The sequence below is a fragment of the Rhipicephalus microplus genome, chromosome 3 (assembly GCF_043290135.1).
Source record: "Rhipicephalus microplus isolate Deutch F79 chromosome 3, USDA_Rmic, whole genome shotgun sequence".
In the NCBI taxonomy this organism is placed as follows: Eukaryota; Metazoa; Arthropoda; class Arachnida; order Ixodida; family Ixodidae; genus Rhipicephalus; species Rhipicephalus microplus.
In genome coordinates this window covers 242167005-242192411 of record NC_134702.1, presented here as the reverse complement: position 1 = coordinate 242192411, position 25407 = coordinate 242167005, and the positions used below count along the sequence as shown (strand labels likewise).

Genomic DNA, 25407 nt, shown 5'->3' with positions numbered 1-25407 from the left:
CCCCGAACAGTGGATGGAGGGACGGCCGCTGTGATAGCTCAGTGGTTAGAGCATCGAATGCAATATTCGAAGGTCGTAGGTTCGATTACTGCTCACGGCTGGTAAGTTTTTCATCCACTTTTTTCTTCTTTCTTCTTATTTACATTCCATTGGTTCTAATAACTTCCCCTGTAGATTCCTTGGCATTACTGTCTGTTATATCTCCATATATTGTGTTAAAACACGGAAATACGAGCCCTTAGCTATACACTTCTCTCCCTTATTTATTTCACTGAACGAGGGTCTTGTACTGGCAGACTTGGTGTGTTTAGGTTGTATAAGAGGGAAAATTAATCAGCTGCCCGCTCATAATAATTTCACGTGCTACGTGACGCCAAACATGCGAATTAGAGTGTTTTCACACTCGTTGTTTGGCTTATAGATGGCGCTGACTGTCACTCCTACTTCTAAATTCACATATAAAGCCCAAAAAGTGGATGGAGGGACGGCCGCTGTGATAGCTCAGTGGTTAGAGCATCGAACGCGTTATTCGAAGGTCGTAGGTTCGATTCCTGCTCACAGCTGGTAACTTTTTCATCTACTTTTCTTTCTTCTTTCTTCTTATTTACATTCCATTGGTTCTAATAACTTCCCCTGTACATTCCTTGGCATTACTGTCTGTTATATCTCATTAATATTGTGTTAAAACACGGAAATACGAGCCCTTAGGTATACACTTCTCTCCCTTATTTCACTGAACGAGGGTCTCGTACTGGCAGACTTGGTGTGTTTAGGTTGTATAAGAAGGACAATAATTCAGCTGTCCACTCATAATAAGTTCACGTGCTACGTGACGCCAAACATGCGAATAAGAGTGTTTTAACACTCGTTGTTTGGCTTATAGATGGCGCTGACTGTCACTCCTACTTCTAAATTCACATATAAATTCCAAACAGTGGATGGAGGGAAGGCCGCCGTGGTAGCTCAGTGGTTAGAGCATCGAACGCAATAATCGAAGGTCGTAGGTTCGATTACTGCTCACGGCTGGTAAGTTTTTCATCCACTTTTTTTTCTTCTTTCTTCTTATTTACATTCCATTGGTTCTAATAACTTCCCCTGTAGATTCCTTGGCATTACTGTCTGTTATATCTCATTACTATTGTGTTAAAACACGGAAATACGAGCCCTAAGGTATACGCTTCTTTCCCTTATATATATATATATATATTTAAGGAAAGAAGTGTATACCTAAGGGCTCGTTTTTCCAATTTCTTACACAATATTAATGAGATCGAACAGACCCTAATGCCAAGGGAAGTATAGGGGAAGATATTAGACCAAATTTTAATGTAAATACGAAGAAAAGTGGGTGAAAAGATAACTTGCCGTGGGCAGGATCCCAAGGCAACTTATATTTTCACCCACTTTTCTTCGTATTTACATTAAAATTTGATCTAATATCTTCCCCTATACTTTCCTTGGCATTACTGTCTGTTAGATCTCAATTATATTGTGTTAAAACACGGAAATCCGAGCCCTTAGGTATACACTTCTTTCCCTTATTTCATTGAACGAGGGTCTCGTAATGGCAGACTTGGTGTGTTTAGGTTGTATAAGAGGGACAATTAATCAGCGGCCCGCTCATAATAAGTTCACGTGCTACGTGACGCCAAACATGGGCATAAGAGTGTTTTCACATTAGTTGTTTGGCTTATAGATGGCGCTGACTGTCACTCCTACTTCTAAATTCACATATAAACCCCAAACAGTGGATGGAGGGACGGCCGCTGTGATAGCTCAGTGGTTAGAGCATCGAATGCGTTATTCGAAGGTCGTAGGTTCGATTCCTGCTCACAGCTGGTAATTTTTTCATCCACTTTTCTTTCTTCTTTCTTCGTATTTACATTCCATTGGTTACAATAACTTCCCCTGTACATTCCTTGGCATTACTGTCTGTTATATCTCATTATTATTGTGTTAAAACACGGATATACGAGCCCTTAGGTATACACTTCTCTCCCTTATTTCATTGAACGAGGGTCTCGTAATGGCAGACTTGGTGTGTTTAGGTTGTATAACAGGGACAATTCATCAGCACCCGCTCATAATAAGTTCACGTGCTGCGTGACGCTAAACATGCGAATAAGAGTGTTTTCACACTCGTTGTTTGGCTTATAAATGGCGCTGACTGTCACTCCTACTTCTAAGTTCACATATAAACCCCAATCAGTGGATTGAGGGACGGCCGCTGTGATAGCTCAGTGATTAGAACATCGAACGCGTTATTCGAAGGTCGTAGGTTCGATTCCTGCTAGCAGCTGGTAACTTTTTCATCCAATTTTCTTTCTTCTTTCTTCTTATTTACATTCCATTGGTTCTAATATTTTCTTCTGTACATTCCTCGGCATTACTGTCTGTTATATCTCATTATTATTATGTTAAAACACGGAAATACGAGCCCTTAGGTATACACTTCTCTCTCTTATTTCATTGAACGAGGGTCTCGTACTGGCAGACTTGGTGTGTTTAGGTTGTATAAGAGGGACAATTAATCAGCTGCCCGCTCATTATAAGTTCACGTGCTACGTGACGCCAAACATGCGAATAAGAGTGTTTTCACACTCGTTGTTTGGCTTATAGATGGCGCTGACTGTCACTCCTACTTCTAAATTCACATATAAATTCCAAACACTGGATGGAGGGAAGGCCGCCGTGGTAGCTCAGTGGTTAGAGCATCGAACGCAATATTCGAAGGTCGTAGGTTCGATTACTGCTCACGGCTGGTAAGTTTTTCATCCACTTTTCTTTCTTCTTTCTTCTTATTTACATTCTATATGTTTTAATAACTTCCCCTGTACATTCCTTGGCATTACTGTCTGTTATATCTCATTAATATTGTGTTAAAACACGGAAATACGACCCCTTCGGTTTACACTTCTCTCTCTTATTTCATTGAACGAGGGTCTCGACTGGCAGACTTGGTGTGTTTAGGTTGTATAAGAGGGACAATTAATCAGCTGCCCGCTCATAATAAGTTCACGTGCTACGTGACGCCAAACATGCGAATAAGAGTGTTTTCACACTCGTTGTTTGGCTTATAGATGGCGCTGACTGTCACTCCTACTTCTAAATTCACATATAAATTCCAAACACTGGATGGAGGGAAGGCCGCCGTGGTAGCTCAGTGGTTAGAGCATCGAACGCAATATTCGAAGGTCGTAGGTTCGATTACTGCTCACGGCTGGTAAGTTTTTCATCCACTTTTTTTTCTTCTTTCTTCTTATTTACATTCCATTGGTTCTAATAACTTCCCCTGTAGATTCTTTGGCATTACTGTCTGTTATATCTCATTAATATTGTGTTAAAACACGGAAATACGAGCCCTAAGGTTTACACTTCTTTCCCTTATATATATATATATATATATATATATATATATATATATATATATATATATATATATATATATATATATATATATATATATATATATATATATATATATATATATAAGGAAAGAAGTGTATACCTAAGGGTTCGTTTTTCCGATTTCTTACACAATATTAATGAGATCGAACAGACCCTTATGCCAAGGAAAGTATAAGAGAAGATATTAGACCAAATTTTATTGTAAATACGAAGAAAAGTGGGTGAAAAGATAACTTGCCGTGGGCAGGATCCCACGGCAACTTATATTTTCACCCACTTTTCTTCGTATTTACATTAAAATTTGGTCTAATATCTTCCCCTATACTTTCCTTGGCATTACTGTCTGTTAGATCTCAATTATATTGTGTTAAAACGCGGAAAAACTAGCCCTTAGGTATACACTTCTCTCCCTTATTTCACTGAACGAGGGTCTCGTACTGGCAGACTTGGCGTGTTTAGGTTGTATAAGAGGGACAATTAATCAGCTGCCCGCTGATAATAGGTTCACGTGCTACGTGACGCCAAACATGCGAATAAGAGTGTTTTCACACTCGTTGTTTGGCTTATAGATGGCACTGACTGTCACTCCTACTTCTCAAATTCACATATAAACCACAAAAAAGTGGATGGAGGGAAGGCCGCCGTGGTAGCTCAGTGGTTATAGCATCGAACGCGTTATTCGAAGGTCGTAGGTTCGATTGCTGCTCACAGCTGGTAATTTTTTCATCCACTTTTCTTTCTTCTTTCTTCGTATTTACATTCCATTGGTTACAATAACTTCCCCTGTACATTCCTTGGCATTACTGTCTGTTATATCTCATTATTATTGTGTTAAAACACGGATATACGAGCCCTTAGGTATACACTTCTCTCCCTTATTTCATTGAACGAGGGTCTCGTAATGGCAGACTTGGTGTGTTTAGGTTGTATAACAGGGACGATTAATCAGCTGCCCGCTCATAATAAGTTCACGTGCTACGTGACGCCAAACATGCGCATAAGAGTGTTTTCACACTCGTCGTTTGGCTTATAGATGGCGCTGACTGTCACTCCTACTTCTAAATTCACATATAAATTCCAAACATTGGATGGAGGGAAGGCCGCCGTGGTAGCTCAGTGGCTAGAGCATCGAACGCAATATTCGAAGGTCGTAGGTTCGATTACTGCTCACGGCTGGTAAGTTTTTCATCCACTTTTTTTTCTTCTTTCTTCTTATTTACATTCCATTGGTTCTAATAACTTCCCCTGTAGATTCCTTGACATTACTGTCTGTTATATCTCATTATATTGTGTTAAAACACGGAAATACGAGCCCTTAGGTATACACTTCTCTCCCTTATTTCACTGAACGAGGGTCTCGTACGGGCAGACTTTGTGTGTTTAGGTTGTATAAGAGGGACAATTAATCAGCTGCCCGCTGATAATAGGTTCACGTGCTACGTGACGCCAAACATGCGCATAAGAATGTATTCACACTTGTCGTTGGGCTTATAGATGGCGCTGACTGACACTCCTACTTCAAAATTCACATATAAACAAAAAAAGTGGATGGAGGGAAGGCCGCCGTGGTAGCTCAGTGGTTATAGCATCGAACGTGATATTCGAAGGTCGTAAGTTCGATTCTTGCTCACGGCTGGTTATTTTTTCATCCACTTTTCTATCTTTTTATTTACATTCCATTGGTTCTAATAATTTCCTCTGTACATTCCTTGGCATTACTGTCTGTTATATCTCATTAATATTGTGTTAAAACACGGAAATACGAGCCCTTAGGTATACACTTCTCTTTCTTATTTCACTGAACGATGGTCTCGTACTGGCAGACTTGGTGTGTTTAGGTTGTATAAGAGGGACAATTCATCAGCACCCGCTCATAATAAGTTCACGTGCTGCGTGACGCCAAACATGCGAATAAGAGTGTTTTCACACTCGTTGTTTGGCTTATAAATGGCGCTGACTGTCACTCCTACTTCTAAGTTCACATATAAACCCCAATCAGTGGATTGAGGGACGGCCGCTGTGATAGCTCAGTGATTAGAGCATCGAACGCGTTATTCGAAGGTCGTAGGTTCGATTCCTGCTAGCAGCTGGTAACTTTTTCATCAAATTTTCTTTCTTCTATCTTCTTATTTACATTCCATTGGTTCTAATATTTTCTTCTGTACATTCCTCGGCATTACTGTCTGTTATATCTCATTAATATTATGTTAAAACACGGAAATACGAGCCCTTAGGTATACACTTCTCTCCCTTATTTCACTGAACGAGGGTCTCGTACTGGCAGACTTGGTGAGTTTAGGTTGTATAAGAGGGACAATTAATCAGCTGCCCGCTCATAATAAGTTCACGTGCTACGTGACGCCAACCATGCGAATAAGAGTGTTTTCACACTCGTTGTTTGGCTTATAGTCGGCGCTGACTGTCACTCCTACTTCTAAATTCACATATAAAGCTCAAAAAGTGGATGGAGGGACGGCCGCTGTGATAGCTCAGTGGTTAGAGCATCGAACGCGTTATTCGAAGGTCGTAGGTTCGATTCCTGCTCACAGCTGGTAATTTTTTCATCCACTTTTCTTTCTTCTTTCTTCTTATTTACATTCCATGGGTTCTAATAACTTCCCCTGTACATTCCTTGGCATTACTGTCTGTTATATCTCATTAATATTGTGTTAAAACACGGAAATACGAGCCCTTAGGTATACACTTCTCTCCCTTATTTCATTGAACGAGGGTCTCGTACTGGCAGACTTGGTGTGTTTAGATTGTATAAGAGGGACAATTAATCAGCTGCCCGCTCATAATAAGTTCACGTGCTACGTGACGCCAAACATGCGAATAAGAGTTTTTTCACACTCGTTGTTTGGCTTATAGATGGCACTGACTGTCACTCCTACTTCTAAATTCACATATAAAGCCCAAAAAGTGAATGAAGGGACGGCCGCTGTGATAGCTCAGTGGTTAGAGCATCGAACGCGTTATTCGAAGGTCGTAGGTTCGATTCCTGCTCACAGCTGGTAATTTTTTCATCCACTTTTCTTTCTTCTTTCTTCTTATTTACATTCTATTGGTTCTAATAACTTCCCCTGTACATTCCTTGGCATTACTGTCTGTTATATCTCATTAATATTGTGTTAAAACACGGAAATACGACCCCTTAGGTTTACACTTCTCTCTCTTATTTCATTGAACGAGGGTCTCGTACTGGCAGACTTGGTGTGTTTAGGTTGTATAAGAGGGACAATTAATCAGCTGCCCGCTCATAATAAGTTCACGTGCTACGTGACGCCAAACATGCCAATAAGAGTGTTTTCACACTCGTTGTTTGGCTTATAGATGGCGCTGACTGTCACTCCTACTTCTAAATTCACATATAAATTCCAAACACTTGATGGAGGGAAGGCCGCCGTGGTAGCTCAGTGGTTAGAGCATCGAACGCAATATTCGAAGGTCGTAGGTTCGATTACTGCTCACGGCTGGTAAGTTTTTCATCCACTTTTTTTTCTTCTTTCTTCTTATTTACATTCCATTGGTTCTAATAACTTCCCCTGTAGATTCCTTGGCATTACTGTCTGTTATATCTCATTAATATTGTGTTAAAACACGGAAATACGAGCCCTAAGGTATACACTTCTTTCCCTTATATATATATATATATATATATATATATATATATATATATATATATATATATATATATATATATATATATATAAGGAAAGAAGTGTATACATAAGGGTTCGTTTTTCCGATTTCTTACACAATATTAATGAGATCGAACAGACCCTTATGCCAAGGAAAGTATAAGGGAAGATATTTGACCAAATTTTAATGTAAATACGAAGAAAAGTGGGTGAAAAGATAACTTGCCGTGGGCAGGATCCCACGGCAACTTATATTTTCACCCACTTTTCTTCGTATTTACATTAAAATTTGGTCTAATATCTTCCCCTATACTTTCCTTGGCATTACTGTCTGTTAGATCTCAATTATATTGTGTTAAAACGCGGAAAAACTAGCCCTTAGGTATACACTTCTCTCCCTTATTTCACTGAACGAGGGTCTCGTACTGGCAGACTTGGTGTGTTTAGGTTGTATAAGAGGGACAATTAATCAGCTGCCCGCTGATAATAGGTTCACGTGCTACGTGACGCCAAACATGCGAATAAGAGTGTTTTCACACTCGTTGTTTGGCTTATAGATGGCACTGACTGTCACTCCTACTTCTCAAATTCACATATAAACCACAAAAAAGTGGATGGAGGGAAGGCCGCCGTGGTAGCTCAGTGGTTATAGCATCGAACGCGCTATTCGAAGGTCGTAGGTTCGATTCCTGCTAGCAGCTGGTAACTTTTTCATCCAATTTTCTTTCTTCTTTCTTCTTATTTACATTCCATTGGTTCTAATAACTTCCCCTGTACATTCCTCGGCATTACTGTCTGTTATATCTCATTAATATTGTGTTAAAACACGGAAATACGAGCCCTTAGGTATACACTTCTCTCCCTTATATCACTGAACGAGGGTCTCGTACTGGCAGACTTGGTGTGTTTAGGTTGTATAAGAAGGACAATAATTCAGCTGCCCACTCATAATAAGTTCACGTGCTACGTGACGGCAAACATGCGAACAGGAGTGTTTTAACACTCGTTGTTTGGCTTATAGATGGCGATGACTGTCACTCCTACTTCTAAATTCACATATAAATTCCAAACAGTGGATGGAGGGAAGGCCGCCGTGGTAGCTCAGTGGTTAGAGCATCGAACGCAATATTCGAAGGTCGTAGGTTCGATTACTGCTCACGGCTGGTAAGTTTTTCATCCACTTTTTTCTTCTTTCTTCTTATTTACATTCCATTGGTTCTAATATTTTCTTCTGTACATTCCTCGGCATTACTGTCTGTTATATCTCATTAATATTATGTTAAAACACGGAAATACGAGCCCTTAGGTATACACTTCTCTCCCTTATTTCACTGAACGAGGGTCTCGTACTGGCAGACTTGGTGTGTTTAGGTTGTATAAGAGGGACAATTAATCAGCTGCCCGCTCATAATAAGTTCACGTGCTACGTGACGCCAAACATGCGAATAAGAGTGTTTTCACACTCGTTGTTTGGCTTATAGATGGCGCTGACTATCACTCCTACTTCTAAATTCACATATAAAGCTCAAAAAGTGGATGGAGGGACGGCCGCTGTAATAGCTCAGTGGTTAGAGCATCGAACGCGTTATTCGAAGGTCGTAGGTTCGATTCCTGCTCACAGCTGGTAATTTTTTCATCCACTTTTCTTTCTTCTTTCTTCTTATTTACACTCCATTGGTTCTAATAACTTCCCCTGTACATTCCTTGGCATTACTGTCTGTTATATCTCATTATTATTGTGTTAAAACACGGAAATACGAGCCCTTAGGTATACACTTCTCTCCCTTATTTCACTGAACGAGGGTCTCGTACTGGCAGACTTTGAGTGTTTAGGTTGTATAAGAGGGACAATTAATCAGCTGCCCGCTGATAATAAGTTCACGTGCTACGTGACGCCAAACATGCGAGTAAGAGTGTTTTCCCACTCGTCGTTTGGCTTATAGATGGCACTGACTGTCACTCCTACTTCAAAATTCACATATAAACCAAAAAAAAGTGGATGGAGGAAAGGCCGCTGTGGTAGCTCAGTGGTTAGAGCATCGAACGCGTTATTCGAAGGTCGTAAGTTCGATTCTTGCTCACATCTGGTAAATTTTTCATCCACTTTTCTTTCTTCTTTCTTCTTATTTACATTCCATTGGTTTAGTAACTTCCTCTGTACATTACTTGGCATTACTGTCTGTTATATCTCATTATTATTGTGTTAAAACACGGAAAAACGAGCCCTTAGGTATACACTTCTTTCCCTTATTTCATTGAACGACGGTCTCGTACTCGCAGACTTGGTGTGCTTAGGTTGTATACGAGGGAAAATTAATCAGCTGCTCGCTCATAATAGGATCACGTGCTATGTGACGCCAAACATGCGCATAAGAATGTATTCACACTTGTCGTTGGGCTTATAGATGGCGATGACTGTCACTCCTACTTCTAAATTCACATATAAATTCCAAACAGTGGATGGAGGGAAGGCCGCCGTGGTAGCTCAGTGGTTAGAGCATCGAACGCAATATTCGAAGGTCGTAGGTTCGATTACTGCTCACGGCTTGTAAGTTTTTCATCCACTTTTTTCTTCTTTCTTCTTATTTACATTCCATTGGTTCTAATAACTTCCCCTGTAGATTCCTTGGCATTACTGTCTGTTATATCTCATTATTATTGTGTTAAAACACGGAAATATGAGCCCTAAGGTATACACTTCTCTCCCTTATATATATATATATATATATATATATATATATATATATATATATATATATATATATATATATATATATATATATATATATATATATATATATATTTATATATATATATATATATATATATATAAATATATATATATATATATATATATATATATATATATATATAAGGAAAGAAGTGTATACCTAAGGGCTCGTTTTTCCAATTTCTTACACAATATTAATGAGATCGAACAGACCCTAATGCCAAGGGAAGTATAGGGGAAGATATTTGACCAAATTTTAATGTAAATACGAAGAAAAGTGGGTGAAAAGATAACTTGCCGTGGGCAGGATCCCAAGGCAACTTATATTTTCACCCACTTTTCTTCGTATTTACATTAAAATTTGATCTAATATCTTCCCCTATACTTTCCTTGGCATTACTGTCTGTTAGATCTCAATTATATTGTGTTAAAACACGGAAAACTAGCCCTTAGGTATACACTTCTTTCCCTTATTTCATTGAACGAGGGTCTCGTAATGGCAGACTTGGTGTGTTTAGGTTGTATAAGAGGGACAATTAATCAGCTGCCCGCTCATAATAATTTCATGTGCTACGTGACGCAAACCATGCGAATTAGAGTGTTTTCACACTCGTTGTTTGGCTTATAGATGGCGCTGACTGTCACTCCTACTTCTAAATTCACATATAAAGCCCAAAAAGTGGATGGAGGGACGGCCGCTGTGATAGCTCAGTGGTTAGAGCATCGAACGCGTTATTCGAAGGTCGTAGGTTCGATTCCTGCTCAAAGCTGGTAACTTTTTCATCTACTTTTCTTTCTTCTTTCTTCTTATTTACATTCCATTGGTTCTATTAACTTCCCCTGTACATTCCTTGGCATTACTGTCTGTTATATCTCATTAATATTGTGTTAAAACACGGAAATACGAGCCCTTAGGTATACACTTCTCTCCCTTATTTCACTGAACGAGGGTCTCGTACTGGCAGACTTGGCGTGTTTAGGTTGTATAAGAGGGACAATTAATCAGCTGCCCGCTGATAATAGGTTCACGTGCTACGTGACGCCAAACATGCGAATAAGAGTGTTTTCCCACTCGTCGTTTGGCTTATAGATGGCACTGACTGTCACTCCTACTTCAAAATTCACATATAAACCCAAACAAAAGTGGATAGAGGGTAGGCCGCTGTGGTAGCTCAGTGGTTAGAGCATCGAACGCGATATCCGAAGGTCGTAGGTTCAATTCCCTCTCACGGCTGGTTATTTTTTCATCCACTTTTCTATCTTTTTATTTACATTCCATTGGTTCTAATAATTTCCTCTGTACATTCCTTGGCATTACTGTCTGTTATATCTCATTATTATTGTGTTAAAACACGGAAATACGAGCCCTTAGGTATACATTTCTCTTTCTTATTTCACTGAACGATGGTCTCGTACTGGCAGACTTGGTGTGTTTAGGTTGTATAAGAGGGACAATTCATCAGCACCCGCTTATAATAAGTTCACGTGCTACGTGACGCCAAACATGCGAATAAGAGTGTTTTCACACTCGTTGTTTGGCTTATAAATGGCGCTGACTGTCACTCCTACTTCTAAGTTCACATATAAACCCCAAACAGTGGATTGAGGGACGGCCGCTGTGATAGCTCAGTGATTAGAGCATCGAACGCGTTATTCGAATGTCGTAGGTTCGATTCCTGCTAGCAGCTGGTAACTTTTTCATCCAATTTTCTTTCTTCTTTTTTCTTATTTACATTCCATTGGTTCTAAGAACTTCCCCTGTACATTCCTTGGCATTACTGTCTGTTATATCTCATTAATATTGTGTTAAAACACGGAAATACGAGCCCTTAGGTATACACTTTTCTCCCTTATTTCACTGAACGAGGGTCTCGTACTGGCAGACTTGGTGTGTTTAGGTTGTATAAGAAGGACAATAATTCAGCTGCCCACTCATAATAAGTTCACGTACTACGTGACGCCAAACATGCGAATAAGAGTGTTTTAACACTCGTTGTTTGGCTTATAGATGGCGCTGACTGTCACTCCTACTTTTAAATTCACATATAAACTCCAAACAGTGGATGGAGGGAAGGCCGCCGTGGTAGCTCAGTGGTTAGAGCATAAAACGCAATATTCGAAGGTCGTAGGTTCGAATACTGCTCACGGCTGGTAAGTTTTTCATCCACTTTTTTTTCTTCTTTCTTCTTATTTACATTCCATTGGTTCTAATAACTTCCCCTGAAGATTCCTTGGCATTACTGTCTGTTATATCTCATTAATATTGTGTTAAAACACGGAAATACGAGCCCTAAGGTATACACTTCTTTCCCTTATATATATATATATATATATATATATATATATATATATATATATATATATATATAAGGAAAGAAGTGTATACCTAAGGGCTCGTTTTTCCAATTTCTTACACAATATTAATGAGATCGAACAGACCCTAATGCCAAGGGAAGTATAGGGGAAGATATTAGACCAAATTTTAATGTAAATACGAAGAAAAGTGGGTGAAAAGATAACTTGCCCTGGACAGGATCCCAAGGCAACTTATATTTTCACCCACTTTTCTTCGTATTTACATTAAAATTTGATCTAATATCTTCCCCTATACTTTCCTTGGCATTACTGTCTGTTAGATCTCAATTATATTGTGTTAAAACACGGAAAACCGAGCCCTTAGGTATACACTTTTTTCCCTTATTTCATTGAACGAGGGTCTCGTAATGGCAGACTTGGTGTGTTTAGGTTGTATAAGAGGGACAATTAATCAGCTGCCCGCTCATAATAAGTTCACGTGCTACGTGACGCCAAACATGGGCATAAGAGTTTTCACACTCGTTGTTTGGCTTATAGATGGCGCTGACTGTCACTCCTACTTCTAAATTCACATATAAACCCCAAACAGTGGATGGAGGGACGGCCGCTGTGATAGCTCAGTGGTTAGAGCATCGAATGCGTTATTCGAAGGTCGTAGGTTCAATTCCTGCTCACAGCTGGTAATTTTTTCATCCACTTTTCTTTCTTCTTTCTTCGTAATTACATTCCATTGGTTACAATAACTTCCCCTGTACATTCCTTGGCATTACTGTCTGTTATATCTCATTATTATTGTGTTAAAACACGGATATACGAGCCCTTAGGTATACACTTCTCTCCCTTATTTCATTGAACGAGGGTCTCGTAATGGCAGACTTGGTGTGTTTAGGTTGTATAACAGGGACGATTAATCAGCTGCCCGCTCATAATAAGTTCACGTGCTACGTGACGCCAAACATGCGCATAAGAGTGTTTTCACACTCGTCGTTTGGCTTATAGATGGCGCTGACTGTCACTCCTACTTCTAAATTCACATATAAATTCCAAACAGTGGATGGAGGGAAGGCCGCCGTGGTAGCTCCGTGGTTAGAGCATCGAGCACAATATTCGAAGGTCGTAGGTTAGATTACTGCTCACGGCTGGTAAGTTTTTCATCCACTTTTTTTTCTTCTTTCTTCTTATTTACATTCCATTGGTTCTAATAACTTCCCCTGTAGATTCCTTTGCATTACTGTCTGTTATATCTCATTAATATTGTGTTAAAACACGGAAATACGAGCCCTTAGGTATACACTTCTCTCCCTTATTTCACTGAACGAGGGTCTCGTACTGGCAGACTTGGTGTGTTTAGGTTGTATAAGAGGGACAATTAATCAGCTGCCCGCTGATAATAGGTTCACGTGCTACGTGACGCCAAACATGCGCATAAGAATGTATTAACACTTGTCGTTGGGCTTATAGATGGCGCTGACTGACACTCCTACTTCTAAAATTCACATATAAACCAAAAAAAGTGGATGGAGGGAAGGCCGCCGTGGTAGCTCAGTGGTTATAGCATCGAACGTGATATTTGAAGGTCGTAAGTTCGATTCTTGCTCACGGCTGGTTATTTTTTCATCCACTTTTCTATCTTTTTATTTACATTCCATTGGTTCTAATGATTTCCTCTGTACATTCCTTGGCATTACTGTCTGTTATATCTCATTATTATTATGTTAAAACACGGAAATACGAGCCCTTAGGTATACACTTCTCTTTCTTATTTCACTGAACGAGGGTCTCGTACTGGCAGACTTGGTGAGTTTAGGTTGTATAAGAGGGACAATTAATCAGCTGCCCGCTCATAATAAGTTCACGTGCTACGTGACGCCAACCATGCGAATAAGAGTGTTTTCACACTCGTTGTTTGGCTTATAGATGGCGCTGACTGTCACTCCTACTTCTAAATTCACATATAAAGCTCAAAAAGTGGATGGAGGGACGGCCGCTGTGATAGCTCAGTGGTTAGAGCATCGAACGCGTTATTCGAAGGTCGTAGGTTCGATTCCTGCTCACAGCTGGTAATTTTTTCATCCACTTTTCTTTCTTCTTTCTTCTTATTTACATTCCATGGGTTCTAATAACTTCCCCTGTACATTCCTTGGCATTACTGTCTGTTATATCTCATTAATATTGTGTTAAAACACGGAAATACGAGCCCTTAGGTATACACTTCTCTCCCTTATTTCATTGAACGAGGGTCTCGTACTGGCAGACTTGGTGTGTTTAGATTGTATAAGAGGGACAATTAATCAGCTGCCCGCTCATAATAAGTTCACGTGCTACGTGACGCCAAACATGCGAATAAGAGTTTTTTCACACTCGTTGTTTGGCTTATAGATGGCACTGACTGTCACTCCTACTTCTAAATTCACATATAAAGCCCAAAAAGTGGATGAAGGGACGGCCGCTGTGATAGCTCAGTGGTTAGAGCATCGAACGCGTTATTCGAAGGTCGTAGGTTCGATTCCTGCTCACAGCTGGTAATTTTTTCATCCACTTTTCTTTCTTCTTTCTTCTTATTTACATTCTATTGGTTCTAATAACTTCCCCTGTACATTCCTTGGCATTACTGTCTGTTATATCTCATTAATATTGTGTTAAAACACGGAAATACGACCCCTTAGGTTTACACTTCTCTCTCTTATTTCATTGAACGAGGGTCTCGTACTGGCAGACTTGGTGTGTTTAGGTTGTATAAGAGGGACAATTAATCAGCTGCCCGCTCATAATAAGTTCACGTGCTACGTGACGCCAAACATGCCAATAAGAGTGTTTTCACACTCGTTGTTTGGCTTATAGATGGCGCTGACTGTCACTCCTACTTCTAAATTCACATATAAATTCCAAACACTTGATGGAGGGAAGGCCGCCGTGGTAGCTCAGTGGTTAGAGCATCGAACGCAATATTCGAAGGTCGTAGGTTCGATTACTGCTCACGGCTGGTAAGTTTTTCATCCACTTTTTTTTCTTCTTTCTTCTTATTTACATTCCATTGGTTCTAATAACTTCCCCTGTAGATTCCTTGGCATTACTGTCTGTTATATCTCATTAATATTGTGTTAAAACACGGAAATACGAGCCCTAAGGTATACACTTCTTTCCCTTATATATATATATATATATATATATATATATATATATATATATATATATATATATATATATATATATATATATATATATATAAGGAAAGAAGTGTATACCTAAGGGTTCGTTTTTCCGATTTCTTACACAATATTAATGAGATCGAACAGACCCTTATGCCAAGGAAAGTATAAGGGAAGATATTTGACCAAATTTTAATGTAAATACGAAGAAAAGTGGGTGAAAAGATAACTTGCCGTGGGCAGGATCCCACGGCAACTTATATTTTCACCCACTTTTCTTCGTATTTACATTAAAATTTGGTCTAATATCTTCCCCTATACTTTCCTTGGCATTACTGTCTGTTAGATCTCAATTATATTGTGTTAAAACGCGGAAAAACTAGCCCTTAGGTATACACTTCTCTCCCTTATTTCACTGAACGAGGGTCTCGTACTGGCAGACTTGGTGTGTTTAGGTTGTATAAGAGGGACAATTAATCAGCTGCCCGCTGATAATAGGTTCACGTGCTACGTGACGCCAAACATGCGAATAAGAGTGTTTTCACACTCGTTGTTTGGCTTATAGATGGCACTGACTGTCACTCCTACTTCTCAAATTCACATATAAACCACAAAAAAGTGGATGGAGGGAAGGCCGCCGTGGTAGCTCAGTGGTTATAGCATCGAACGCGCTATTCGAAGGTCGTAGGTTCGATTCCTGCTAGCAGCTGGTAACTTTTTCATCCAATTTTCTTTCTTCTTTCTTCTTATTTACATTCCATTGGTTCTAATAACTTCCCCTGTACATTCCTCGGCATTACTGTCTGTTATATCTCATTAATATTGTGTTAAAACACGGAAATACGAGCCCTTAGGTATACACTTCTCTCCCTTATATCACTGAACGAGGGTCTCGTACTGGCAGACTTGGTGTGTTTAGGTTGTATAAGAAGGACAATAATTCAGCTGCCCACTCATAATAAGTTCACGTGCTACGTGACGGCAAACATGCGAACAGGAGTGTTTTAACACTCGTTGTTTGGCTTATAGATGGCGATGACTGTCACTCCTACTTCTAAATTCACATATAAATTCCAAACAGTGGATGGAGGGAAGGCCGCCGTGGTAGCTCAGTGGTTAGAGCATCGAACGCAATATTCGAAGGTCGTAGGTTCGATTACTGCTCACGGCTGGTAAGTTTTTCATCCACTTTTTTCTTCTTTCTTCTTATTTACATTCCATTGGTTCTAATATTTTCTTCTGTACATTCCTCGGCATTACTGTCTGTTATATCTCATTAATATTATGTTAAAACACGGAAATACGAGCCCTTAGGTATACACTTCTCTCCCTTATTTCACTGAACGAGGGTCTCGTACTGGCAGACTTGGTGTGTTTAGGTTGTATAAGAGGGACAATTAATCAGCTGCCCGCTCATAATAAGTTCACGTGCTACGTGACGCCAAACATGCGAATAAGAGTGTTTTCACACTCGTTGTTTGGCTTATAGATGGCGCTGACTATCACTCCTACTTCTAAATTCACATATAAAGCTCAAAAAGTGGATGGAGGGACGGCCGCTGTAATAGCTCAGTGGTTAGAGCATCGAACGCGTTATTCGAAGGTCGTAGGTTCGATTCCTGCTCACAGCTGGTAATTTTTTCATCCACTTTTCTTTCTTCTTTCTTCTTATTTACATTCCATTGGTTCTAATAACTTCCCCTGTACATTCCTTGGCATTACTGTCTGTTATATCTCATTATTATTGTGTTAAAACACGGAAATACGAGCCCTTAGGTATACACTTCTCTCCCTTATTTCACTGAACGAGGGTCTCGTACTGGCAGACTTTGAGTGTTTAGGTTGTATAAGAGGGACAATTAATCAGCTGCCCGCTAATAATAGGTTCACGTGCTACGTGACGCCAAACATGCGAGTAAGAGTGTTTTCCCACTCGTCGTTTGGCCTATAGATGGCACTGACTGTCACTCCTACTTCAAAATTCACATATAAACCAAAAAAAAGTGGATGGAGGAAAGGCCGCTGTGGTAGCTCAGTGGTTAGAGCATCGAACGCGTTATTCGAAGGTCGTAAGTTCGATTCTTGCTCACATCTGGTAAATTTTTCATCCACTTTTCTTTCTTCTTTCTTCTTATTTACATTCCATTGGTTTAGTAACTTCCTCTGTACATTACTTGGCATTACTGTCTGTTATATCTCATTATTATTGTGTTAAAACACGGAAAAACGAGCCCTTAGGTATACACTTCTTTCCCTTATTTCATTGAACGACGGTCTCGTACTCGCAGACTTGGTGTGTTTAGGTTGTATACGAGGGAAAATTAATCAGCTGCTCGCTCATAATAGGATCACGTGCTATGTGACGCCAAACATGCGCATAAGAATGTATTCACACTTGTCGTTGGGCTTATAGATGGCGATGACTGTCACTCCTACTTCTAAATTCACATATAAATTCCAAACAGTGGATGGAGGGAAGGCCGCCGTGGTAGCTCAGTGGTTAGAGCATCGAACGCAATATTCGAAGGTCGTAGGTTCGATTACTGCTCACGGCTTGTAAGTTTTTCATCCACTTTTTTCTTCTTTCTTCTTATTTACATTCCATTGGTTCTAATAACTTCCCCTGTAGATTCCTTGGCATTACTGTCTGTTATATCTCATTATTATTGTGTTAAAACACGGAAATATGAGCCCTAAGGTATACACTTCTCTCCCTTATATATATATATATATATATATATATATATATATATATATATATATATATATATATATATATATATATATATATATATATATATATATATATATATATATATATAAATATATATATATATATATATATATAAGGAAAGAAGTGTATACCTAAGGGCTCGTTTTTCCAATTTCTTACACAATATTAATGAGATCGAACAGACCCTAATGCCAAGGGAAGTATAGGGGAAGATATTTGACCAAATTTTATTGTAAATACGAAGAAAAGTGGGTGAAAAGATAACTTGCCGTGGGCAGGATCCCAAGGCAACTTATATTTTCACCCACTTTTCTTCGTATTTACATTAAAATTTGATCTAATATCTTCCCCTATACTTTCCTTGGCATTACTGTCTGTTAGATCTCAATTACATTGTGTTAAAACACGGAAAACTAGCCCTTAGGTATACACTTCTTTCCCTTATTTCATTGAACGAGGGTCTCGTAATGGCAGACTTGGTGTGTTTAGGTTGTATAAGAGGGACAATTAATCAGCTGCCCGCTCATAATAATTTCATGTGCTACGTGACGCAAACCATGCGAATTAGAGTGTTTTCACACTCGTTGTTTGGCTTATAGATGGCGCTGACTGTCACTCCTACTTCTAAATTCACATATAAAGCCCAAAAAGTGGATGGGGGGACGGCCGCTGTGATAGCTCAGTGGTTAGAGCATCGAACGCGTTATTCGAAGGTCGTAGGTTCGATTCCTGCTCAAAGCTGGTAACTTTTTCATCTACTTTTCTTTCTTCTTTCTTCTTATTTACATTCCATTGGTTCTAATAACTTCCCCTGTACATTCCTTGGCATTACTGTCTGTTATATCTCATTAATATTGTGTTAAAACACGGAAATACGAGCCCTTAGGTATACACTTCTCTCCCTTATTTCACTGAACGAGGGTCTCGTACTGGCAGACTTGGCGTGTTTAGGTTGTATAAGAGGGACAATTAATCAGCTGCCCGCTGATCATAGGTTCACGTGCTACGTGACGCCAAACATGCGAATAAGAGTGTTTTCCCACTCGTCGTTTGGCTTATAGATGGCACTGACTGTCACTCCTACTTCAAAATTCACATATAAACCCAAACAAAAGTGGATAGAGGGTAGGCCGCTGTGGTAGCTCAGTGGTTAGAGCATCGAACGCGATATCCGAAGGTCGTAGGTTCAATTCCCTCTCACGGCTGGTTATTTTTTCATCCACTTTTCTATCTTTTTATATACATTCCATTGGTTCTAATAATTTCCTCTGTACATTCCTTGGCATTACTGTCTGTTATATCTCATTATTATTGTGTTAAAACACGGAAATACGAGCCCTTAGGTATACATTTCTCTTTCTTATTTCACTGAACGATGGTCTCGTACTGGCAGACTTGGTGTGTTTAGGTTGTAGAAGAGGGACAATTCATCAGCACCCGCTTATAATAAGTTCACGTGCTACGTGACGCCAAACATGCGAATAAGAGTGTTTTCACACTCGTTGTTTGGCTTATAAATGGCGCTGACTGTCACTCCTACTTCTAAGTTCACATATAAACCCCAAACAGTGGATTGAGGGACGGCCGCTGTGATAGCTCAGTGATTAGAGCATCGAACGCGTTATTCGAATGTCGTAGGTTCGATTCCTGCTAGCAGCTGGTAACTTTTTCATCCAATTTTCTTTCTTCTTTTTTCTTATTTACATTCCATTGGTTCTAATAACTTCCCCTGTACATTCCTTGGCATTACTGTCTGTTATATCTCATTAATATTGTGTTAAAACACGGAAATACGAGCCCTTAGGTATACACTTCTCTCCCTTATTTCACTGAACGAGGGTCTCGTACTGGCAGACTTGGTGTGTTTAGGTTGTATAAGAAGGACAATAATTCAGCTGCCCACTCATAATAAGTTCACGTACTACGTGACGCCAAACATGCGAATAAGAGTGTTTTAACACTCGTTGTTTGGCTTATAGATGGCGCTGACTGTCACTCCTACTTTTAAATTCACATATAAACTCCAAACAGTGGATGGAGGGAAGGCCGCCGTGGTAGCTCAGTGGTTAGAGCATAAAACGCAATATTCGAAGGTCGTAGGTTCGAATACTGCTCACGGCTGGTAAGTTTTTCATCCACTTTTTTTTCTTCTTTCTTCTTATTTACATTCCATTGGTTCTAATAACTTCCCCTGAAGATTCCTTGGCATTACTGTCTGTTATATCTCATTAATATTGTGTTAAAACACGGAAATACGAGCCCTAAGGTATACACTTCTTTCCCTTATATATATATATATATATATATATATATATATATATATATATATATATAAGGAAAGAAGTGTATACCTAAGGGCTCGTTTTTCCAATTTCTTACACAATATTAATGAGATCGAACAGACCCTAATGCCAAGGGAAGTATAGGGGAAGATATTAGACCAAATTTTAATGTAAATACGAAGAAAAGTGGGTGAAAAGATAACTTGCCCTGGACAGGATCCCAAGGCAACTTATATTTTCACCCACTTTTCTTCGTATTTACATTAAAATTTGATCTAATATCTTCCCCTATACTTTCCTTGGCATTACTGTCTGTTAGATCTCAATTATATTGTGTTAAAACACGGAAAACCGAGCCCTTAGGTATACACTTTTTTCCCTTATTTCATTGAACGAGGGTCTCGTAATGGCAGACTTGGTGTGTTTAGGTTGTATAAGAGGGACAATTAATCAGCTGCCCGCTCATAATAAGTTCACGTGCTACGTGACGCCAAACATGGGCATAAGAGTTTTCACACTCGTTGTTTGGCTTATAGATGGCGCTGACTGTCACTCCTACTTCTAAATTCACATATAAACCCCAAACAGTGGATGGAGGGACGGCCGCTGTGATAGCTCAGTGGTTAGAGCATCGAATGCGTTATTCGAAGGTCGTAGGTTCAATTCCTGCTCACAGCTGGTAATTTTTTCATCCACTTTTCTTTCTTCTTTCTTCGTAATTACATTCCATTGGTTACAATAACTTCCCCTGTACATTCCTTGGCATTACTGTCTGTTATATCTCATTATTATTGTGTTAAAACACGGATATACGAGCCCTTAGGTATACACTTCTCTCCCTTATTTCATTGAACGAGGGTCTCGTAATGGCAGACTTGGTGTGTTTAGGTTGTATAACAGGGACGATTAATCAGCTGCCCGCTCATAATAAGTTCACGTGCTACGTGACGCCAAACATGCGCATAAGAGTGTTTTCACACTCGTCGTTTGGCTTATAGATGGCGCTGACTGTCACTCCTACTTCTAAGTTCACATATAAACCCCAAACAGTGGATTGAGGGACGGCCGCTGTGATAGCTCAGTGATTAGAGCATCGAACGCGTTATTCGAAGGTCGTAGGTTCGATTCCTGCTAGCAGCTGGTAACTTTTTCATCCAATTTTCTTTCTTCTTTCTTCTTATTTACATTCCATTGGTTCTAATATTTTCTTCTGTACATTCCTCGGCATTACTGTCTGTTATATCTCATTATTATTATGTTAAAACACGGAAATACGAGCCCTTAGGTATACACTTCTCTCCCTTATTTCACTGAACGAGGGTCTCGTACTGGCAGACTTGGTGTGTTTAGGTTGTATAAGAGGGACAATTAATCAGCTGCCCGCTGATAATAGGTTCACGTGCTACGTGACGCCAAACATGCGAATAAGAGTGTTTTCCCACTCGTCCTTTGGCTTATAGATGGCGCTGACTGTCACTCCTACTTCAAAATTCACATATAAACCCAAACAAAAGTGGATAGAGGGTAGGCCGCTGTGGTAGCTCAGTGGTTAGAGCATCGAACGCGATATCCGAAGGTCGTAGGTTCAATTCCCTCTCACGGCTGGTTATTTTTTCATCCACTTTTCTATCTTTTTATATACATTCCATTGGTTCTAATAATTTCCTCTGTACATTCCTTGGCATTACTGTCTGTTATATCTCATTATTATTGTGTTAAAACACGGAAATACGAGCCCTTAGGTATACATTTCTCTTTCTTATTTCACTGAACGATGGTCTCGTACTGGCAGACTTGGTGTGTTTAGGTTGTATAAGAGGGACAATTCATCAGCACCCGCTTATAATAAGTTCACGTGCTACGTGACGCCAAACATGCGAATAAGAGTGTTTTCACACTCGTTGTTTGGCTTATAAATGGCGCTGACTGTCACTCCTACTTCTAAGTTCACATATAAACCCCAAACAGTGGATTGAGGGACGGCCGCTGTGATAGCTCAGTGATTAGAGCATCGAACGCAATATTCGAAGGTCGTAGGTTCGATTACTGCTCACGGCTGGTAAGTTTTTCATCCACTTTTTTTTCTTCTTTCTTCTTATTTACATTCCATTGGTTCTAATAACTTCCCCTGTAGATTCCTTGGCATTACTCTCTGTTAGATCTCAATAGTATTGTGTTAAACACGGAAAAACGAGCCCTTAGGTATACACTTCTTTCCCTTATTTCATTGAACGACGGTCTCGTAATGGCAGACTTGGTGTGTTTAGGTTGTATACGAGGGAAAATTAATCAGCTGCTCGCTCATAATAGGATCACGTGCTATGTGACGCCAAACATGCGCATAAGAATGTATTCACACTTGTCGTTGGGCTTATAGATGGCGCTGACTGACACTCCTACTTCTAAAATTCACATATAAACAAAAAAAAGTGGATGGAGGGAAGGCCGCCGTGGTAGCTCAGTGGTTATAGCATCGAACGTGATATTCGAAGGTCGTAAGTTCGATTCTTGCTCACGGCTGGTTATTTTTTCATCCACTTTTCTATCTTTTTATTTACATTCCATTGGTTCTAATAATTTCCTCTATACATTCCTTCGCATTACTGTCTGTTAGATCTCAATTATAGAGTGTTAAAACACGGAAAAACGAGCCCTTAGGTATACACTTCTTTCCCTTATTTCATTGAACGAGGGTCTCGTAATGGCAGACTTGGTATGTTTAGGTTGTATAAGAGGGACAATTAATCAGCTGCCCGCTCATAATAAGTTCACGTGCTACGTGACGCCAAACATGCGAATAAGAGTGTTTTCACACTCGTTGTTTGGCTTATAGATGGCGCTGACTGTCACTCCTACTTCTAAATTCACATATAAAGCCCAAAAAGGGGATGGACGGACGGCCGCCGTGATAGCTCAGTGGTTAGAGCATCGAACGCGTTATTCTAAGGTCTTAGGTTCGATTCCTGCTCACAGCTGGTAATTTTTTCATCCACTTTTCTTTCTTCTTTCTTCTTATTTACATTCCATTGGTTCTAATAACTTCCCCTGTACATTCCTTGGCATTACTGTCTGTTATATCTCATTAATATTGTGTTAAAACACGGAAATACGAGCCCTTAGGTATACACTTCTCTCCCTTAAATATATACATATATATATATATATATATATATATATATATATAAGGAAAGAAGTGTATACCTAAGGGCTCGTTTTTCCGATTTCTTACACAATATTAATGAGATCGAACAGACCCTTATGTCAAGGAAAGCATAAGGGAAGATATTAGACCAAATTTTAATGTAAATACGAAGAAAAGTGGGTGAAAAGATAACTTGCCGTGGGATCCTGCCCACGGCAAGTTATCTTTTCACCCACTTTTCTTCGTATTTACATTAAAATTTGGTCTAATATCTTCCCCTATACTTTCCTTGGCATTACTGTCTGTTAGATCTCAATTATATTGTGTTAAAACGCGGAAAAACGAGCCCTTAGGTATACACTTCTTTCCCTTATTTCATTGAACGAGGGTCTCGTAATGGCAGACTTGGTGTGTTTAGGTTGTATAAGAGGGACGATTAATCAGCTGCCCGCGCATAATAAGTTCACGTGCTACGTGACGCCAAACATGCGAATAAGAGTTTTTTCACACTCTTTGTTTGGCTTATAGATGGCCCTGACTGTCACTCCTACATCTAAATTCACATATAAACCCCAAACAGTGGATGGAGGGAAGGCCGCCGTGGTAGCTCAGTGGTTAGAGCATCGAACGCGATATTCGAAGGTCGTAGGTTCGATTCCTGCTCACGGCTGGTTCTTTTTTCATCCACTTTTCTTTGTTCCTATTTACATTCCATTGGTTCTAATAACTTCATCTGTACATTCCTTGGCATTACTGTCTGTTAGATCTCATTATATTGTGTTAGAACACGGAAATACGAGCCCTTAGGTATACACTTCTCTTCCTTATTTCACTGAACGAGGGTCTCGTACTGGCAGACTTGGTGTGTTTAGGTTGTATAAGAGGGACAATTAATCAGCTGCCCGCTGATAATAGGTTCACGTGCTACGTGACGCCAAACATGCGAATAAGAGTGTTTTCCCACTCGTCCTTTGGCTTATAGATGGCGCTGACTGTCACTCCTACTTTAAAATTCACATATAAACCCAAACAAAAGTGGATAGAGGGTAGGCCGCTGTGGTAGCTCAGTGGTTAGAGCATCGAACGCGATATTCGAAGGTCGTAGGTTCGATTCCCTCTCACGGCTGGTTATTTTTTCGTCCACTTTTCTTTTTTCTTTCTTCTTATTTACATTCCATTGGTTGTAATGACTTCCCCTGTACATTCCTTGGCATTACTCTCTGTTAGATCTCATTATTATTGTGTTAAAACACGGAAAAACGAGCCCTTAGGTATACACTTCTTTCCCTTATTTCATTGAACGACGGTCTCGTACTCGCAGACTTGGTGTGTTTAGGTTGTATACGAGGGAAAATTAATCAGCTGCTCGCTCATAATAGGATCACGTGCTATGTGACGCCAAACATGCGCATAAGAATGTATTCACACTTGTCGTTGGGCTTATAGATGGCGCTGACTGACACTCCTACTTCTAAAATTCACATATAAACAAAAAAAAGTGGATGGAGGGAAGGCCGCCGTGGTAGCTCAGTGGTTATAGCATCGAACGTGATATTCGAAGGTCGTAAGTTCGATTCTTGCTCACGGCTGGTTATTTTTTCATCCACTTTTCTATCTTTTTATTTACATTCCATTGGTTCTAATAATTTCCTCTGTACATTCCTTGGCATTACTGTCTGTTATATCTCATTAATATTGTGTTAAAACACGGAAATACGAGCCCTTAGGTATACACTTCTCTTTCTTATTTCACTGAACGATGGTCTCGTACTGGCAGACTTGGTGTGTTTAGGTTGTATAAGAGGGACAATTCATCAGCACCCGCTCATAATAAGTTCACGTGCTGCGTGACGCCAAACATGCGAATAAGAGTGTTTTCACACTCGTTGTTTGGCTTATAAATGGTGCTGACTGTCACTCCTACTTCTAAGTTCACATATAAACCCCAAACAGTGGATTGAGGGACGGCCGCTGTGATAGCTGAGTGATTAGAGCATCGAACGC

General features: G+C 39.7%; 1 protein-coding gene and 12 non-coding genes across 13 annotated transcripts in view; all 13 read left to right on the top strand.

Annotated features, from left to right (window-relative positions):
• Window positions 1-25407, top strand: part of LOC119162118 (uncharacterized) — a 231908-nt gene that overhangs the window by 127148 nt on the left and 79353 nt on the right. The gene's annotated exons all lie outside the window — the stretch shown is intronic.
• Window positions 2689-2761, top strand: TRNAL-CAA (transfer RNA leucine (anticodon CAA)). Its single transcript has one exon. It is a non-coding gene; the product is annotated as a tRNA-Leu (tRNA).
• On the top strand, window positions 3150-3222 carry TRNAL-CAA (transfer RNA leucine (anticodon CAA)). The gene has a single exon. It is a non-coding gene; the product is annotated as a tRNA-Leu (tRNA).
• TRNAS-UGA (transfer RNA serine (anticodon UGA)) lies at window positions 4971-5043 on the top strand. Its single transcript has one exon. It is a non-coding gene; the product is annotated as a tRNA-Ser (tRNA).
• TRNAL-CAA (transfer RNA leucine (anticodon CAA)) lies at window positions 6811-6883 on the top strand. The gene has a single exon. It is a non-coding gene; the product is annotated as a tRNA-Leu (tRNA).
• On the top strand, window positions 8140-8212 carry TRNAL-CAA (transfer RNA leucine (anticodon CAA)). Its single transcript has one exon. It is a non-coding gene; the product is annotated as a tRNA-Leu (tRNA).
• TRNAL-CAA (transfer RNA leucine (anticodon CAA)) lies at window positions 9524-9596 on the top strand. The gene has a single exon. It is a non-coding gene; the product is annotated as a tRNA-Leu (tRNA).
• Window positions 15007-15079, top strand: TRNAL-CAA (transfer RNA leucine (anticodon CAA)). Its single transcript has one exon. It is a non-coding gene; the product is annotated as a tRNA-Leu (tRNA).
• On the top strand, window positions 16344-16416 carry TRNAL-CAA (transfer RNA leucine (anticodon CAA)). Its single transcript has one exon. It is a non-coding gene; the product is annotated as a tRNA-Leu (tRNA).
• TRNAL-CAA (transfer RNA leucine (anticodon CAA)) lies at window positions 17728-17800 on the top strand. The gene has a single exon. It is a non-coding gene; the product is annotated as a tRNA-Leu (tRNA).
• On the top strand, window positions 22709-22781 carry TRNAS-UGA (transfer RNA serine (anticodon UGA)). The gene has a single exon. It is a non-coding gene; the product is annotated as a tRNA-Ser (tRNA).
• TRNAS-CGA (transfer RNA serine (anticodon CGA)) lies at window positions 24001-24073 on the top strand. The gene has a single exon. It is a non-coding gene; the product is annotated as a tRNA-Ser (tRNA).
• Window positions 24920-24992, top strand: TRNAS-UGA (transfer RNA serine (anticodon UGA)). The gene has a single exon. It is a non-coding gene; the product is annotated as a tRNA-Ser (tRNA).